This window comes from Electrona antarctica (assembly GCF_951216825.1).
Source record: "Electrona antarctica genome assembly, chromosome: 5".
In the NCBI taxonomy this organism is placed as follows: Eukaryota; Metazoa; Chordata; class Actinopteri; order Myctophiformes; family Myctophidae; genus Electrona; species Electrona antarctica.
In genome coordinates, this window is record NC_136810.1 from 50,516,054 (window position 1) to 50,536,806 (window position 20,753).

A 20,753-nucleotide genomic window follows, 5' to 3' on the forward strand; every position below is an offset into this window, starting at 1 on the left:
TCGGTGGCGCGCTATGAGCTTGTAGATCTGCTATTTTTCAATAGCTAAAGCATAACATAATGCTAACACCAAAAGGGGTTCCCGCCCAAAATGTGTTAAATCATGCCAGCGCTATATCCCTGTCAGTGGAAGATTGGCCATGTCCGCAACTTGCCATCCTATACTGTCTGATATCAGACATAAGTTAGGACGCAAGTATGAAGTCAATAAATAAGAGCTACATGTACCAAATAAGCTGCAAAATGAGGACGCAATTAGAAAGGTAGAAAAACATCTGACCTTACACGGATTGGAAAAACATAATGTTCTACTATACCGCACTAAGCCACTTTTGTCATGTTATCACTATTGTGTAGTCATAAATTATACATTGTTTTGTTTAATTCAGTGGAGTTATTTTTGGTAAAATTGTGCTTATTCTATGTGGTTCACTACAGTAAAAATCAGTTTAAGACAGTGTGTTTTTTCCCCTTTTTTTGCAGTAAAATCTGTTTAATCCATTTTGGCCTGACCTCGAAATTTAAAAAAAATCTTCTGAAATAAATATTTTCACGATTTTTCAAAAATAGCAGACCTACAAGCTTGTAGCGCGCCACTCGGTTGAGAGCTTGTAGATCTGCTATTTTCGCTATTTATATTTCCGGGGCGCAACCCTGCACTCTTTATCTACTGGAGACGATATGGATTTCGAAAACAAATTAGTTCAATGCAAAATGCTGCGTTCAAGTTCAGGAGACCGGTATGGTATGGCATGGAAAGGAGAGGAGTGGCATTTGCAGTTCTTTCACCATAGTAAATGCTGCATTCGTGGTCTGGAGAGAGGGCAGTTGTTTTACAGACGGGTAAAAGGGCAGGGGCTGAAGCCCCCTTTGATGTCTATGTGTGCACGTGCCTGAGTGCAGTTGATTTCAGTAAAATCTGTTTTAATTTCATTCAGTGAGGTTCATTGAGGTAAAATCCGGTTTCATTCAGTGAGGTTTGTTACAGTGAATACCATTTCCTTCAGTGTACGTAGTTCATTTTAATTTATTCAGTGTGGTCTGTTGCAGCAAAAATCTGTTTAATTTAATTCAGTGTGGTTCATTACAGTAAAATGTGTTTAACCCATTTTGGGTGGGAACCGCTTTTGGTGTTTTAACTAAGCATTATGTTATACTTTAGCTATTGAAAAATAGCAGATCTACAAGCTCATAGCGCGCCACCGAGTGGCGCGCTACGAGCTTGTAGGTCTGCTATTTTTGAAAAATCGTAAAAATGCGGCAACAAATCTTTGAATATATATTCTTTCAGAGCGAACGTTTTTATTTATTTCGACGTCAGGCCTAAACGGGTTAATTTCATTAAGTTCACTGCAGTCAAACTGAGCTAGAATAACGTCTAGGTGCAGTGAGCAATAGCTGGGAGTCTTTTTCATTTTGCAGTTACCCAAGTATGAAGTCCTATGAGGCTCCGCTAGGGCTAACATTTACGCTGTAGTCGGAATTAGAACCCGCTGTAACGCCAAGTTGAGTTTCATGCTCCGGGAATCGTAGCTCGGCGGCCCTGTTGTAAGACCTGCCAAAGCTGCTTGTTATTCTAAGTGGCTCTGGGTATAGCGTTTGTTTCTGCCTGTGGACCAGAATCACAGGCAGTATTATCCCATTTCTGACCTGAGATCAGATTCTAAAAATGTCTTCTACATCCTGACAGTTTTCTGAAAAAGCTATGTTTCTATGTCAGTGGGTTCTTCGATTTTTTCAAAAATAGCAGACCTACATGCTCATAGCGCGCCACTCGGTGGCGCGCTATGAGCTTGTAGATCTGCTATTTTTCAATAGCTAAAGCATAACATAATGCTAACACCAAAAGGGGTTCCCGCCAAGAATGGGTTATTAGAGAGTGGTTGAGAATTACTAGATCAAACCCACCAAACTGGCAGTGATTTTATTTGTTATTTATATATTTTCTTTACGCACACATAGGTTTTGACTGTGGATGTAATTTTCTCTCCTTAAATCAAAATAAATCAATCAAGCCTATATCTTTATAAACAGTTATGCAATGATCTGCAGTGGATTTCAAAAGAACCAAAAGTTCCTTAAAGCTTATCAAATTCTTATCTTATCATATTCGTAACAGGAAGACAAGCTTGGAAGACGCTGCGGGCTCCATTTTCGTCACCGCTAAACCCCTTATCCCTAAACTTCTTTGCCTTTTTTTTTTACTATTTTGCAAAACATTTTTGAATAGTTAAAATGGCCAGTCTACAAGCTCACAACGTGTCAATGTAGATTGGCTAGTTGAACTATTCAAAAATGTTTTTCAAAATAGTAAAAAAGGCAAAGAAGTTTAGGGATAAGGGGTTTAGCGGTGATGAAAATGGACTACCTTGCCACAGGCTGGTATGTTTTTACATTCTAGATTTAAACAGTGCATTATGAAGGAAGGCAGAGTTTGTTGAAGACAGTTATACTGTATGTGTCTGCCTGGGGACCATCTAGCTTGAAGGTGAACTCTTTCATCAAACTCCTATCCAACGTTGGTACCCAACTTTGGTTGGGTACCATTTTGGATCTCAGTGTGTCAAACCACCAGACCCTCATTAGTAAATCCCATCCAATTTGGCAGCAGCCAAGCGGGTACTAGATTAAAGTGAGAGAGTAAGTGGAACAAGCAGACTTAAAAACAATCCCATCCAATTAGCCATTAACACCCAGTGTATATTTTGCAAAAGGACATTGTGGTATCGGGAAACAGCTACATGTGCCGATGGTTAATTAACTCTGTTTTTGAGATGATTTTAAACTTGAATTATGCCGACATGATTAAGGATTAGGGGTTCCGCTTAATTTACAAAAGCAGTTATTTGAAAAAATATTTTCTCTATTTGAAAAATAATAATAATAATAATAATAATAATAATAATAATAATAATAATAATAATAATAATAATAATTATTATTATTATTATTATTATTATTATTATAATAATCCAGTCCAGTCCTATGGAGTTTACACACTTGCAAGGCACTTCTGATTGCACTGTGTTATGTCAATATAACCAGGGCTTCATTTTGAGGGAGCCGGGCCTCATTTGATTAGAGGTTTACACTCCGCCTCAAATTGTATTGTTTTTCCAGCTCACAGACTGTCGGATACCATTTATAACATGGTCTTAAATCATTCTGACCTGAGATAAGATTCTAAAAATGTCTTCTACATCCTGACAGTTTTCTGAAAAAGCTATGTTTCTGTCAGTCGTTCTTCGATTTTTCAAAAATAGCAGACCTACAAGCTCGTAGCGCGCCACTCGGTGGCGCGCTATGAGCTTGTAGATCTGCTATTTTTCAATAGCTAAAGCATAACATAATGCTAACACCAAAAGGGGTTCCCGCCCAAAATGGGTTAAAGACAAAATCTGATTTCTGTCCTGACAACATTATGCATCATGATATCACAATCACATTTCAGCTGGCTGTGTAAAAGGCAGTCTTATTGAGCAGAGAAGTATATGCAGTGAAAACACTTCACTTTGCAACCAACACAGCACTTGAGGCGCTCCATCTGTAGCCCCCAGCATCTGTATGCCCACAAGTATTTTAACAAGGGGACCAGATTGAAAATAAAGGAACGAGGGAAAGAGAAGGAAAGCGCCAATCCAACACTGTCTATTCTAGAAACAAGCCGGTAGCATAGTCTGTGTTTGTGTACTGTATAGCGATCACTCCATTCACTAACTACCCCCTCAGGCTTGCAGTTATACTGGCTGGCAATGAGAACGTGCTGTTTGCGGATCTTTTCTCCTCGTAATGATGGTCGGAATTGTACAGTATAACACGGTTAAATCCAGAGTGCGGATTTAGAGCTTTAAAAAACGGTTTCAAATTAAACGGGCCCTGAGCACCCAGGGGGCGTGTCCATGAGCAGTCCTCCCAAAGTCTCTTTGAGTAAAGAGCCGATGCATAATATCAGTGACCTGTGACCTGTGACCACCAAAATCAGTTCATCATGGCCTGGGCCATGGCTCAGTGGTCCAGGCACCTTGGCTGGTAATCCAGCCTGGCAGTGTGCCGCGGGTTCGACTCCCGATCCCGACGGCCTTGTCTTCCCCCCCATCTCTCTCCCCATTTCCTGCCGGCCTACTGTCTGTCCCTCCATAAAAAATCACCCCCGTGTAAACTGAGTGGTGCAAATCCCCCCCCCTCCTCCCCCTCTCATTAGCAGGCAACAGTGCAGCTCTCTCTCTCCGTTTCTGGCACAACAGCGCCACTTTTGGTACTCATTGGTACTGGTGCTCATTAACGTCACACACAAACATAGTTGAACACGGACATTGCTGTTCCTTGGAGTGGTTGCACCACTCAAAAATATAAAATAAAGGCGAAAGCCACAAAAAAAAACATTAGATGGATAGATGGATGGATGGATGGACAGACAGACAGACAGACAGACAGACAGACAGACAGACAGACAGACGGGGGCGGAGTTGGAAACAAGTCTAAAGATCCTTAATTCCAGCCCTGGCTAAATCAAAGCGTAAGGATTAGATGCAGTTCAGTAGACACGAGCACAGATGCACCAGAAGAACAGGTCTATATATCCAAAGCTTTAGTGACTGCTGCTGGCCACGGATAATGAATGAAACCCTACTAACTCCCCAATGCTTTTGTAATTAGCAATTTTCCTCATTATCAATATCAGCTAAAACAAAATGCATTTATTGTGTAGTGTAATGGTATTTCCATTAGGGCCCTTATTTAGCCTGAGGGGAAATACTGTGTCAGGGAAGGGGACTGCTACTGTGTTTTACGACCGGCTGCCCTGATTTGAAATTGTGGTTTGTGTAGAAGACACATGATTGGGACTAATTAATGAAATAGGAAGCAGCTGGGGAACTACGATAGTGCATTATTTTTTACTGTGGGATCTACCAGAATGCTACAGTATGTGGCTGCATTAATTATTATTTTTACATTTTCTTTTGTACAGTATGCAGTGGAATGATTTCTGTATCTATAGTAAACTGTCGCTCAAATGGATTCTATAGCAACACATGCCACCAACACATACTACACAAACAGTACTACAGTGTTACGCCATAACAATAGCATCATTATATTTAACCCATTTTGACCTGAGATCAGATTCTATAAATGTCTTCTACATCCTGACAGTTTTCTGAAAAAGCTATGTTTCTGTCAGTGGTTCTTCGATTTTTCAAAAATAGCAGACCTACAAGCTCGTAGCGCGCCACTCGGTGGCGCGCTATGAGCTTGTAGATCTGCTATTTTTCAATAGCTAAAGCATAACATAATGCTAACACCAAAAGGGGTTCCCGCCCAAACTAAAAGAATCTTAATTATGTTGTACATTACATATTTTGACTTATGTTACAAATTCACATGTATGTATGTATATAGTGTGAATATTTACAGTCCAATTCATATTTATGTACATAGCAGCCAGGTTCATATCTGCCATTTTTACCAGCCTTGCACATTTTTCAAACTGAACATTTTCTATGAGCTCAGTCAGTTCAACAGTCTTTTAAACCAAGTAAAATTTACCAACTCAATTCACCAATTGTCAGCCTTTGAGAGATGCACAATATAAAAAGGTTGGCTGATATCCGATAATATGCAGTTGCATATCAAATTGGCCGATAGCGATATATTACATTATTTCATATTATATTTATATTGAGATCAATGCAGAATTTTTTAATTTCTAATTGTCAACAAAAGCCATTTACATGTCACATTATTATTGCATCAATACCGGTGAATAACGGTCAATATCTGTGAAGGAATTTCTGAATTATTTGATACCGATATTGCATTTTTCATGTAATATCGGGCAATATTGATATGCTGCCGATAATATCGTGCATAACTAGCCTTCTGATTGGTCCCTGACCGACCAACCAGTAGGCTACTTCCGGCAGTTGTTTATGCTGAGTTTGCTGAACATGAGGATTTAATTTTTAATTTTTACTAAGATCAAGTTTTACATAAATAATTAAAGTCCTACCTACAGTATAGCAACGGCAGGGACTTGACAAAGGGTGAATTGACAACTTAAAATGTACAGTATAGGCAGAACTTCATTTCCATCTTTATGTATTTATGCACAGGACACTGCAAAAGTATAGTTCAAACAAATTACTGTATATTAAATAGACATTACGATGTTACTGTTGGCCTTATATTCGTTTTTATTGTCACTGTCATCTCACTCCTTAGAGCAGGTTGTCATTGCTTTTCATAGTCGTCTCATTCTGTTGTTCATATGCATAGTGTATGCGCTTGGGGTGTGGCCAACAGGTGTTTTTTAGGTTTTTTTGTACTTGATTACACCATTTCCCTCAAGTAATTCTGATGTGATTCAAATGCCAATAATTAGCTTGTATAGAATGAGCATGTGGGACTGGATCGTCTATGTTTCTATGTGTTACAGCGGGGAAAACCTTTTTTTTGTGCAACCTATGCTCCGCTATCCACCGCTATACTGTCCACAGTTCCATTTATAATATCACACATCTGCCCAGATTGAGCGAGATGAGAGGAAAGGAGTGCATTCTGGTGAATGATAATATCAAGGCTCTCTTTGAAGTAGGGGGTGTGTGTCGGTCACTCCCGCGTGGAAGCTGCCCATCAAACACAATGGAGATCTGGACAGCTGAGATCAAAGTGGCCTCAAGAGCAGATGGACAAACACAAACGATGGACATTCCCGGGGTGGAGGTTTCTATGATTATTCTAGAAGCCTGGAGTGGTTGGATACACTATAAAGCGGCGTTCCCACACACCCTTCCTACCTAGCCTCACGTAGCCAGCCTTCATCTGCCTTTGCAATACATATTGCCCCAGGCAGATTAAGTCTTGCCTCTCTCAATTTTGGGAGGACTTCACGTCCAAAATGGTGATGAGCCAACCAGATTCGTCTGGAACCAGGCTATATAAACAACCATCGCCCAGTATGCAAATATGGGGCATTGCAGAAAAAAACACTGAGAGGGACGAGACTAATATCAACGTAATGATATTTAGCATCGCTACGCGAGGCTATACTTCTTACCTGACCCTCCAGCTCTACCAATATCACATTTGAGTGTAATCTATATTTGTAATCAATCATGCATATTGTAATATACATGTAGCCATCAATGCGGTTTTATCTCTGACAAGCAGAACTCATTAGAGAATTTGTTATAAATGCAGAATGTTATTTTATTATCAAAACAAACTTGTTACAAACATTTGTTTGAATGAATCACGTACAGATAATTAAAGGATTTCCTTATACACAATGCTGTCAGTTATTCCCTGTTCATCACCCACAATAGATGCTTTTATAGGCCTCCTGATGGCTCTCTTTCCCTTGGAGAAGGCCGTATAAAGCTGGCCATGAGCAGCTACTGTCACACTAATGTGTTTTATCATAAACATTTGTGTTTTATATTATCATAAACATTTGCAATTGATTTTTTTGCAATTAAAATCCTGGGGCACACACAACTGCTCACATACCGGTATAACAATTGAATAATTACAATGTAAGCATTTAGCAGGCACATCAACTAACAACAAGTGTGATTCCTTTGCTATTTGATTGATCTGGATTCTGGAACTTCAGCTCGAGCCAATTGCATAATTGAGATATCCGGATCACTATTGGACTGTGTACAAATGTGTACAAAATGATACCGTATGCACATTGAAAGGGACAATAGTAGCCCGTGCAAAGGCCTTCAAGCCACTCACATATATTTGTGGCCATTTTGTTTTTGGAGGCAGTTGGATGTCTATGACTATGGAGTCCTAACCAAAACTTGCGTAGAGTATTTGTTGTTGTCAGAGTATTTGCTGTACCTGTTGTTACAGTACCCTACCCAGTGCGGTACACCAGTAGGCTACAAATAACCAGTCGTGGAAAGTAACTAAGAAACCAGTACAAGTGAGAAAATTGGAACAGGGGGCCCTGGTTGGCCCGTCGACCTCCCGTTCGCCAGTGTTTTCTTTTTAACTGAGACCGTGTCCCTGTTCAGTACGCCAACCCTCTCCACCGGGCGCTCCTCACCCCGTTTTTCTCACTTGTACCACTTTGATTTTATTCACAAGACGGACATTTTTCTCAGACGAGAGAGCATGGCCATGGTCAGTTAGAACAATGCAGTTTTCATGAGTACAGCTGCACCTAGCAGCACCAAAGTTCTGCTACAGCAAGTTTGCAATGGGGCCAAGTCCCCAGCAACCCAAGCGACCTTTTGTGCAGCAACCCAAGCGACCTTTTGTGCTCGACTGTGATGTGCATGAACAGCTGAAGCGTGAGTTTCACCTGACCCGAGATGTAGGCTATACACGCCGGCCGAACAAGTGATATAGCAACGTCTCTACTTCCTCAGGCGAATCAAATCATTTCAAGGAATTCTATTGATATTAGACTTTTGATTCCATCAGGCAGAGGCTATGAGCCTCACCCCCCTATTGACCTCCCCCCACGGGGAAACCCGATCCGGGTCACGGCACCATTGTAACGCCCGGGATTCGAACTCGGGCCTCCCGCATGAAAGTCCAACATCTTAACCACTAGACCAAAGGGATATCCCTATGGACCGGGGGAGATATTAGACCTTTGAGGCAGAGGCTCTGAGTGCACTGCTACGCATGCACGCACGCACGCACGCACGCACGCACGCACGCACGCACGCACGCACGCACGCACGCACGCAGAGACAGACTGCTAGTGAAAGGAAGTCAATGTCAAGTACATACAGTAGATGGGCCTGATTATACATGTCAGGAGTATGTACCATTTTGTCACAGAAGCTTCAGATTACCATTAATGGGACAGTAACAATACACAGGCAAGACATCGTACATTTCAACCATCAGGTAACGTAGACAAGTAATGTTGTTGAGTTAGACAAATGAGAAACAGAAAATCACAGCGCTGCCGTTTAACCCATTTTGGGTGGGAACCCCTTTTGGTGTTTTAAACATTATGTTGTAATCTAGCTATTGAAAAATAGCAGATCTACAAGCTCGCGCTATGAACTTGTAGGTCTGCTATTTTTGTAAAAACGTTAAAATGTGCCTCAAATCTTTCCGAAAATAGTCATGATTTAGAAAACATTTTTCACCCATGACACTGTATGCTTGCACACGTGCACGCTTGTTTCACGGGTAATGCAACCACTGTTCCTATGGTGGCAAGTTTGCATACGTTTGTAAACTATAATTGATCACACAATCACTGGTGCCAATATTGTTTAACTACTACTATACACCATCCTAAACGTTATAGTGGCTCCAAAGATGAGCCGACGGTTTCCAGGCTTTTAATCATTATTACTAGATATAGGCCTACTCGATAACAAAAATAATTTTCTCACTCCGCTGTTCAAAGGCTACCGGCAACTCAGATGGAATGCTGTCTTGCTTGTTAATGTTACACGATGGATAGGTTGACACTGACAAATCAACACATCTTGCAAGTTAATATTACAGCTTTGCCCGTTTCACTCCCGTGTGCTTCATCCTTTTCTTGTCATTCCTCTCCTGTTTAGCAGACCATGCTGTCTTTGGAAGCATGAGGATGTTGTAATAGAGTCCTCGCCTCGTGATGGACTGGCTGCCAGTGGGCGTCGATTTTGAGAACCATCCACGCAGTTGGCTGAACTTGAAGCCTTTCTTTTTCCTGACCCCTCCAGCCTGTCTAGAGTCTCCATCGTGCTCGGTTGCTCCGTCTGAGCCAATCCTGGACCGTGCCAAGTCCATCGGGTCTGCAGGCGGAGCGGTGACCGGGGCAGTGCGATTATCCAAATCAATGGAACTCTCTTCTTTCTCTGGGAATAGAAGCCGCAATCCAGCCGCGATCAGGCTCTCGGCAGCCGGGACGGGTGAAGCTGACCTGGTGGCCTCCGTGGTCTGCGAGGAGGTCAGAGCCACTGAGGAGTCCGTCAACCAGCACCCGAACCCGGGGTAAAGGGGTTCAGTGAACGTGGACCGGAAGGTGTACAGGTGTGGACGTGTGTTGTAGCAGACTCTGTAGAAGGACAGAGTGCCAGCGGTCCAGTCCAGATCCACGCCTATTCTGTTGGAGTGAGAGGGACCGACAGTGAAGACTGCTATCTTCCTATTGTGATGGACGTAGTATCTGTTCCAATGTACGCCTTCGTAACATTCCACACTCCAGGACTTGTCGTTGTATCCAACCCGACAGTCCTCGCCCTGTCCACTCTTGTTGATTCCCCTGTATGTCACTGCTATATATACCCATCCACTCCAATCTACCTCCCAGTAACAGCATTCAGTCAGACCCTCTCTACACAGAACCTGTTGCTCTGAGCCAAACCTTTCCGGGTGATGGGAATATGGCTGGCGCTCTCCCACACACATCGCCTTTCTGCAGTTCTCGGACAGAGAGAGGTTTCTGTTGGCTGTGTTTGGATCCAGCGTGAGTTCACGCACATACGAGAACTTCCTCTCTTCCTCCGTGACCTTGACCGTCGGCTCTGCAGAGGGAAACATGTCCGCTAAAGCTTCCTTTTCTAAAGCTTCCTTTTCTTGAGTCGGTTGGGGTCTCTCCTGGTCACATTTGTCTGCCAAGACGTCCTTTTCGCTGACCAGTTTGAGTGTCTCCTCCCATTTGTCTGCCAAAACGTCCCTTTCACTGACCAGTTCTGGTCTCTCAAGGTCACATTTGTCTGCCGAAGCTTCCTTTTCTCTGATCAATTGGAGTTTCTCCTCCGATTTGTCTGCCAAAATGTCCTTCTCTTTGGCCCGTTGAAGTCTCTCCTGGTCACATTTGTCTGCCAAAATGTCCTTCTCTTTGGCCAGTTGAAGTCTTTCCTGGTCACATTTGTCTGCCAAAATGTCATTCTCTTTGGCCAGTTGAAGTCTCTCCTGGTCACATTTGTCCGCCAAAATCTCCTTTTCTCTGACCAGTTGGCGTCTCTCCAGGTCCCATTTGTCCGCCAAAGCCTCCCTTTCTCTGACCAATTGGAGTCTCTCCTCCGCCCATTGTTCTGACAAAGCCTCTATATCCTTAATCTTTCTGAGTATTTCCTGCTCCCATTGGCTCCTTTCCTCCACCTTCCCTTCCCTGAGAGCCGCGGTCACCGGGCAGTTCTCTCTGGCCCTCATCTCTTCCTCCATGGCTTTGATCTTCTCTTCCTGCCACAAGAGCATCTGAACCAGTTTGTCCTTTGATGTCCTCTCGTTCTGGTCCTTGCTGAAGATCTGGTTCATCTCCTCCAAGGCTCTCTGTTCTCTCCTCTGCATGTACGTGTGATAACGCATCATAAGGGTTGTTGTTGCTGCCGCCGCCGTCGTACCAACACCAAACACCTTAAAGTTGAACATGATCAATGTCCACAAATCCCAGCAATAAATCTATCTCTCTGTGTCCGTCAAGATGCCCATATATGGAGACGACTCATAGTACTGAGAAGATGACTGATGTCCCTGCCCTGAACGGGTGGTGGCCACCGCGTGTGCAAATGTTTTAATTCCTTAGCGCAGTGCCGATAACAGTACCTTTATATCCCCAAACTCTCCCAAGTTGGTGTCACAGCTGCACGCTGCATGCTGATTGGACGATGTCATGTCACTGTTGCTAAATTGCTACTATCAATGGTTGTGTGTGTGTGTGTGTGTGTGTGTGTGTGTGTGTGTGTGTGTGTGTGTGTGTGTGTGTGTGTGTGTGTGTGTGTGTGTGTGTGTGTGTGTGTCCGTGTGTCCGGAATGAAGCACTGAACCGATTGGTGTTAAACTTTGTATACCCGCTGTCAGTAGACCACAAAACATTCACTTCATTGTGGGCTCTCACTCTAGCGAGCATACAATAGTACTCTACAGTCAATTTTTTTAGGCCCTCCTATATAGAGGTTTAATGTTTGTTTTTAGTTCAATGTTTGTTTAAAACGCCATTGACAATGAAGAGAAATTAATGTTTGTTTTGTCCCTAACACAAACATTAAATCCCATTAACAAAAAGAGAATTTAATGTTTTTTTTGACACCGTTTGTTTTACATCATCATCATAACATCACCTAATCAAAGCAACATGAGTTCAACTTTAATATAGTTACATTAATCCATTCTGGGCGGGAACCACTTTTGGTGTTTTAAGCATTCTGTTATACTTTAGCTATTGAAAAATAGCAGATCTACAAGCTCATAGCGCGCCACCGAGTGGCACGCTACGAGCTTGTAGGTCTGCTATTTTTGAAAAATCGTGAAAATGTGGCACAAATCTTCGAATATATATTTCAGAGCGAACATTTTTAACTAAAATATTGGCTTCTGGGGGGTCCCTGGAACTACATATTTTGAGATGGGGGTCCATGGCCCAATAGAGATCATTCTGGGGGTCCTTGACATGAAAAAGGTTGAGCACCACTGACATAGAAACATGGGTTTTTCAGAAAAAATGTAGGATTTAGAAGCCTTTCTTTTATCGACCTCAGTCCAAAATGGGTTTACCATTGAATAAAGTAACATTTATAGCTGCTCCAAGCTATACCGAATTCCCTCCTCGATGTTGTGTGATTTTTGGCATCTAACTTTACTACTTACACATGTACTTAGTTCGAACTTCAATATGTTCAACTTAATGCATGCTTGCATTTTTCATTTTGCACATTTTGCACATTTTTCTTTTGTAAACGTTTTTGCACGAGGCAGGGCCAGATCTTTATAGGTTCACACAGAGGTGCTATCTGTGGTTGCTATAACAACACATTTAGCATTGCTATAACAACGCATTAAAACCTGGACTGGATCAGGGAATTTTCTACTGTTCATATACAGTACATTGCGGGCTTTCAGCAAGCCCATGCCGTTTCTGCAGGAACGGCTTTTCTAGTTACATTTTATATGTTTTGAAATTTAGTCTTTTTAATTTTAATTTATCATTTAAGTGTGTGGAGCTGAAACCTTGCCCAAATTTCAAGATTCTCAATTCAAGGGCTCAAAATTCAAGGTGATCTCTAGCTCTGGTCCATAGCGTTAGGATAACTCCTTCTAGCGCTATATGGACCAGAGCTATACGGTCCGTCCGTCCGTCCGTCCGTCCGTCCGTCCGTCCGTCCGTCTGTCTGTCTGTCTGTCTGTCTTTCTTGTCTGTCTTTCTTGTCTGTCTCTCCCTTCCTCCTCCAGGTTGATAAGAGAACATTAGCCCATTCTACTGGGAAATCAATAAGGTTTCTGCATTGGCATGATAGTGTAGAAAATAGGTACAATCTACAAACTCATTTTTGAAGTTATAATTATGCCCAAAACAGTACAGCTGTTTTTAATCAATGAAAAGTATTAACAAGAGCTTATGACTAAATTATAACTGCATTGCTTTACTGAATAGTAACTGTCATGGCCGTTTCCACTCAACTCTTATAGGCTACTTGTACTTGAACTCTTGTCATGCGCCAGAAATATAGGCAATCTATACAGTATATACTGGCAATTTGTTGTCACTCAACCATGGCAAGTTGCTTTCACTCATAACATCTTCCTGCCACCGTACATCCTGGCAGATTCTTGACAGCTCTATGTGCACTGCAGTACACGTCATTATTGTGAACCATGGAAGCAGGAATGCTAAGGTCTCTGGGGTTTTATGAAGACTTTTTCTGAACCCTTCAGACAGCTAGCTTTTCTTCTTCGCCATGTATTATCACAGAGGAATCCAGACGCAGAATCGTCTCTTTTCTGACTTCAAACACAATAATTGGCTAATGTGGACACCGACCGGGCCGGCAACCATGGTCATGGAAGAATTGAAATACTCTTCCAAAGGGAATGTCTTCCCTCGAACAACATTCCATTGTATTTATTCTGAAGGGCAAGAATAATCTCTAATTATGGCTCTTACATGAAAACTGTAAGAGCCATTTGAGCCATGTTTCTTATTTTGCTATTTGATGACGTCACTGCAGGGCTTGTCAAAGCCAAGGTTGCCACGGTATTTATTAGGCAACCAGTTTTTGACTCTTTTCTTAAGATCTGTGGTCTGTATCCTGTGTGTGTTTGACGGTTTATTTACTGTATAATGAGGTGACAGATCGGCTACAGAGAATATATAATTTAATATCAACTCAACAGACACTTTTGGACATTATTGATCACACATCTGAACTTCAGCAACCAGTAGTACCTACAGTAGTATAGGACTTCCCAATCACACTCACCTTTTGAACGTGAATTCAATGCAATTTTTCATCTATTTGTGTCACGGCCCGCTCTTTAGTGTCGTTTGCCTGATTTACGATTACTTTACGTGTTTAGTTCTGTATGTCTAGCTCTGAGTTCTGTTAATTAGTCTGTTAATTATTTTTGCGCCGGGTCCGTATATATACGGACCCCGCCGCTATAGGGGACGCTATATACGGACCCCAACGTATACTCCGTGTATATAATGGTTGAGCCCCACGGCAGCTTTTAACATTGGTCCGGTTGCAGCAACGCCCCGTCACCACCAGCTATGGGACGTAAAATCTGATCACCGTTTAAATCGGTTACATTTTCAAACCTCCATAAGTCGGAATCCAGCAGAGCTGTCCTTGGTAGATCTTCTGCCATCCAAAATTCAGATGTAATTTGTGCCTTTGTACCGCGTCCCTCCCGACATGTAAATGCTTCTGGCGAGAGGTAAACAGTGTGTGGTTGTGCCAATGATACTAAAGTGTGTGTAGTGAGTGTGTTAAAGTGAACGCGTATGGTGGCACTGGGAACTTCATTAATGCTAATAGCTATAGCCGGCAGAGAAATTCATTTTGTAATTGCATTGTCTATTTGTTGTAGCATTCTCGTACTTCCTGTACACCCTTAATTGTTTGCTAATATCTGTCTTGCCTCTCTCCACCCTGGTTATTTGTTAACCCTAATGCACAGAGCATACCTATTTACACACACCTGGACAGTGGGTGCAGGGCCAATAAGGCGGTAAGTACTGGACCCTCGTCTGGTACTGACAGACAGGTGTGTGCAGGCTGGGTGGTCTGTGACAATCCAGTTGAAGTATTCCTTTGGTACGGCGACTGCGGCGGCGGGCCCGGGAGAACAAATGAACGGACACGAGACAGTATCACGCTAAGGTTCACAAAGTTTATTACACAAACAGGAAACATATATAGTGCTGGATCATAATGATGTGACAATAAGATATGAGACAGAAGAACGTGCCTACTGCAGCAAGGCTGACCTTGCTGCCGCCGAGATGTCTCTCGTAGCCTATCGATAAAGTATGCTACAGTACAGGCAGTACACAATACATATCAAGTACACTGTATCTCAAGTTCAAGTACATAGACTAAGATGTACTGTGCATGGGCTAATATCATAACAGGGCCCGCACACCATTCTTTTGGTAAAGAATTACTTTATTGAATAAATAAACAACGTTTCGATCTTGACAGATCTACTGACCTGACGAAGATCGGTCAAGATCGAAACGTTGTTTATTTATTCAATAAAGTAATTCTTTACCAAAAGAATGGTGTGCGGGCCCTACCTCCTTCCATTAACCCTAATGCACCTCAGCTGTGTCCCGTTTGCCCCAGCCTATATCCCTGTGTTGTTGTCTCCACCAGGCCGAAGGCATGGGGAGAGAGTATGTTTTGCACTCCGTCCGTCCGTCCGTGTGTCCGTCCGTCCGTGTGTCCGTGTGTCCGTCCGTCCGTGTGTCCGTCCGTCTGTGAACAGCTAATCTCCGGCACCGTTAACCCGGTCGATGCCAAATTTTGCACACACACTCCCTGGATGCCAACGATGAACCTCTGCCCCAAAATTTCCAGAACGGCCTGTTATAGCGCCACCAGGAGGCCGCTTTGTGCAAAACAAGTTTTTGGACAGTACACCTACATATTTTGTCCAAACATCACGCAAATTGGTACACAGTCTCTCTAGAGCCATTCAACGAAACGGGTCTTTCAGATTTCTCAGACTCCATCCTGATTGGCTAAGATTGGCTTCCAAAGTTTGCAGGAGTGCTCAGTTTCAAACAAAATGCTGCAAATCATGAACACATCGTGTGATTTCCGTGAAATTGTGCACGCACATTCCCACTAGGCAGAGGAAGAAATGCCACATGAACATTTTCAACTCAGCCTCATGGTGGCGCTATAACTGGCCGAAAAGTGTTTTTACCTCTAACTGCACGGATCTGTGAATAACTTTGTATGCCAACTCCCTAGAAGCCAAGGAAAAACCCTTGCCTGGAATTTTTCACATCTGCTTTTTATAGCGCCACCAGGAGGCCGACATATGTAAAACACATTTTCTAATATTTCACGCAAATCGGTACACATGCTCTCCATAGTCATGTGATCAAGACGGGTTTGTTTGATTTCTCATAATCCACCCAGATTGGCTTCTAAACTTTTCAGGAGTAGCCCGCTTTGTACCCGTTTTGTACAAATCGCCACAACTACTCAACGCAGCGTCCGATTGTGGTGAAACTGTGCATGCATATTCCCACTAGGCTTTGGAAGAAATGCCACTTGACCGTTTTCAAATCAGCCTCATGGTGGCGTTACAACAGGCCAAGCCGCGACACACACACACACACACACACACACACACACACACACACACACACACACACACACACACACACACACACGCACACACACACACACATACACACACACACACACACACATTTATATTGCTCCTAAACATTTTGTCAAACATCACACACACACTCCTATCCTCCTGGTGGAGACCTGTGCCCAGAAGGGCACTTTTTTTTCACTTATCTTATGTCTGTGTATGTCTGTAGTTCACTTATCTTATGTCTGTCTGTATGTCTGTAGTTCACTTATCTTATGTCTGTGTATGTCTGTAGTTCACTTATCTTATGTCTGTCTGTATGTCTGTAGTTCACTTATCTTATGTCTGTCTGTATGTCTGTAGTTCACTTATCTTATGTCTGTGTATGTCTGTAGTTCACTTATCTTATGTCTGTCTGTATGTCTGTAGTTCACTTATCTTATGTCTGTCTGTATGTCTGTAGTTCACTTATCTTATGTCTGTCTGTATGTCTGTAGTTCACTTATCTTATGTCTGTGTATGTCTGTAGTTCACTTATCTTATGTCTGTCTGTATGTCTGTAGTTCACTTATCTTATGTCTGTCTGTATGTCTGTAGTTCACTTATCTTATGTCTGTCTGTATGTCTGTAGTTCACTTATCTTATGCCTGTCTGTGTATGTCTGTAGTTCACTTATCTTATGTCTGTCTGTATGTCTGTAGTTCACTTATCTTATGTCTGTCTGTATGTCTGTAGTTCACTTATCTTATGTCTGTCTGTATGTCTGTAGTTCACTTATCCTCAGCGGTTACTATGACCACTAGAGAGCAGGGACGGATTAACCCCCACGAGGGCCCCTGGGCCGGTAATCTTTGCAGGGCCCCCATAGGGCGCGTGCGCGTGACATTTTTGTGTTTTTCCGTGTTTTTATCATCTTTTTGACCTACATTTAACAAAATCAATGGCCAATGAAGGGCCCCAGGAGCCCTTTTCAGGGCATCAAACCCAGTACCACGGGATCCAATTTCCCTGAAGGGCCCCTGAGAGCCAAGGGCCCCTGGGCCACGGCCCCACTGGCCCAATGGCTAATTTGTCCCTGCTAGAGGGTGCTCCGATCGTTCGGCCACCGATCCGTGATCGATGGAGTTTCACTCCAAATGACTATCGGCAATTTACCCAATCTGGAGAAACACACCTTTTATACCTGTGGTTCCCAAAGTGGGGTCCGGGGACCCCCAGGGGGTCCTTGAGGGAGTTCCAGGGGGTCCCCAGCTAAATGATAGTTTGGAACCAAATTAACCCTTGTGGGTCTGTAACTCTGAGAGTGTACAAAATGGAACCAAATGGACCCGTTAGGGTCCATTTGGTTCCATTTGGTTCCATTTTGGTTCCATTTAAATTAACACTGATTTTTAAATATAAATGGGGGTCCCAGAGATAGAAATGCCATTAAATGGGGGGTCCGTAGACTAATGCATGTCAAACTGGGGGGTCCTTGACATTGACATTAAACAGGTTGAGAATCACTGCTAGAGCGGTAAAAATCTCTTATGGGTGTCGCTGCCGCTGGCATGTATTAATGGGGGTCTGCGGGCTAATAAATGTCAATTTGGGGGTCCTTGACATGAAAAGGTTTGGGAACCACTGTTTTATACCATTTAACACGCAGCCCGCCAGAACCGTAGAATTAAATGAATCGTCTAGCCTGCCAGATCCGTAGGCTACGTTTTCCAGGGTTTATAATATTCTTTAATCCATGTTTTGATCCGGTCGTATCGTTAGCTGCCGCTCGTTAGCATAACAGTCAAAGAGGGACAGTGGCTGCGGCCATTTTGAAGATGCGCGCGCATCCACTTGCACTCTATGTGCTGCTTTCAAAGGCCTGTATCTCCAAATCGGCGCAATGAATGTCGTTTCACAGCAGGCACTGTGATACTCGCGGTCGGGTTTTTTCCACCACCGACCGAGAGAACAACAACCGGTCAAGACACCACACGCAGCATTTTGTCATTGTAACATCCAGTTATGGATATTTGGCTCTTCAAAGTAAGTGTTACGCGCGATAAAACCTTGGCAATGCGCGATAGATAGATTAATTAATGCTGACGGCAAAACGGGGTATAAAAGTCAATCAGATATACAGTATAGCATAATAATATCGTTTTGCATCTTTGTGACAGGCCTAAACATTCTAACCTTCTTTCCACACACGCGCACACACACGCACACACACACACACACACACACACACACACACACACACGCGCACACACACGCACACACACACACACACACACACACACACACACACACACACACACACACACACACACACACACACACACACACACACACACACACACACACACACACACACACACACGGGGGGATCGGAGTACCTCTACTGATAACGGCTACATTTCCAACTTGTATCGTTCCTGATGCTTGCAACGGCCACCAGTCGTCTAATACTGTAAAAAAAAAAAAAAAGAAAACCTCTTCTTCTGCAGCTCATGTAAATGTATTTATTTTTTCTTTAAAATATACACTCAAGACAGAGGATAGCTAAATCATTTGTTTAGTTACAGGAAGATCATATTTACACAGGTGCCTTTGATTGTACAACAGAATATTAATCATATTTATATATATATATACGAGAAAAACACAGTTTCCTCTCGTCTTCCCATGCTTTGTTCCGAGCCAATATGTTGCTCTCAAAACGCCCCAAATCTGTGCCGAGACACCGCTGTTCAGAGTAATTTTGTATGATGTGTGGAGGCAATATTTTAATTGTTATATGTTTTAACCTGGGACAGTAAGCAGATTCCTCGTCACCAAGGTGTCCCCGTGGGCTAATTAAAACATACAGTTGCTCTTAGAGATGCTCCGATAATCGGCGATCGGTCATATCGACCTTTCGATATTCACTCTGATCGGTAATCTGCATTTACCCTATCAGGAGAAACTGATCTTTTACACCATTTAAGTGGTATAAATGTCAATCAGATATATAGTTTAACCCATTATAGTAAACAATTAAGTGCTGTACAGGTCAGTCATATTGCTGCTCACAGGTAGGCCCAATTATAAACAATACATAAATAAGATGGGTGTCATATTGTTGACTGATGGGGTCTATAAAAGTGGGCAGGCTTTCTGCCCACTTTAGATTAACCTAAAAAGGGCCCATAGAATCAAATTCTATGAAGAGGCATCATCACAATGTACCGTAATACAGTAGGCTATGCCTTAATTTGGCTGATAAAACCTAATACTTTAAGAGCTGATATCTCCTCAGTTAAGCACATTATGCGGAGTGTTTGGTTGCTCTGGATGCAGCAAATAGACAGCAGAACTAGAGTGCGTGTGTGGAATCCTTTGTGTGTGTGTGTCGCCTCGGACGGAGCAGGAGAAAGAACAAAGAAAAACCCGCGATGATGGTCTCATGACATCCGCATTTATTTGTTAAACACAGAAGTCAGGTCGTTAACAAAACATGCATGTGGAAATTACACGCTGTGGTCTGTATCTACACCAGCCTCCATCCCAAAATGAGTCTAGTTGATACAGCCCTGAATGTTGACATTACATGGTGTTAAATACTCAAGATTCGCCGTCCCCCAAGAAGTCCCTCCCCTCTCTGGGCATAAACACTTCCTGACTTCTAACCAATGAGGTCTGACCCTGGCTTCCTGTTAGAGGCGAGCACTTCTAGACAAAAGGCAAGTCTCCTGGTAAACATTTAACGAAGTATAGCTTTGAAATAATACCACAATAATGAATTAAAGATACAATGAAGATATAAACCTAACGGAAACATATGAACAGAACTATATGAAACAAACAGAATTATATGAAACTAAACAAAAGTATATAAACCTGAACTGACTATATTTAAGAAATGAATGAGCTTGATACATATCACTATATTCCTGAAATACCCTATGTTAAGAGTACATTTTAGATTAGTACTGAATGCTCTTAATAGTTTAGTAACCTAGTCTATGTATAAGTTTCCTAGCGTTTATCTTTATTTATTCTATAGTAACAAGAGTGTTTTAAGACATTTTAAGAAGGTATATCCAACGTAATGTTTTTAGAGTCATTAGACCCAAGCCTGAAATAAGATACTAGCCGTCTGTCTCGCACCTTCTGTGGGCTTCAAGGGAACTCAGAACAAAAGCATTTGCATCCTGTCCTGTAAGGTGTTGCTAGCTCAGACGTTAATAGCCCCTTTTG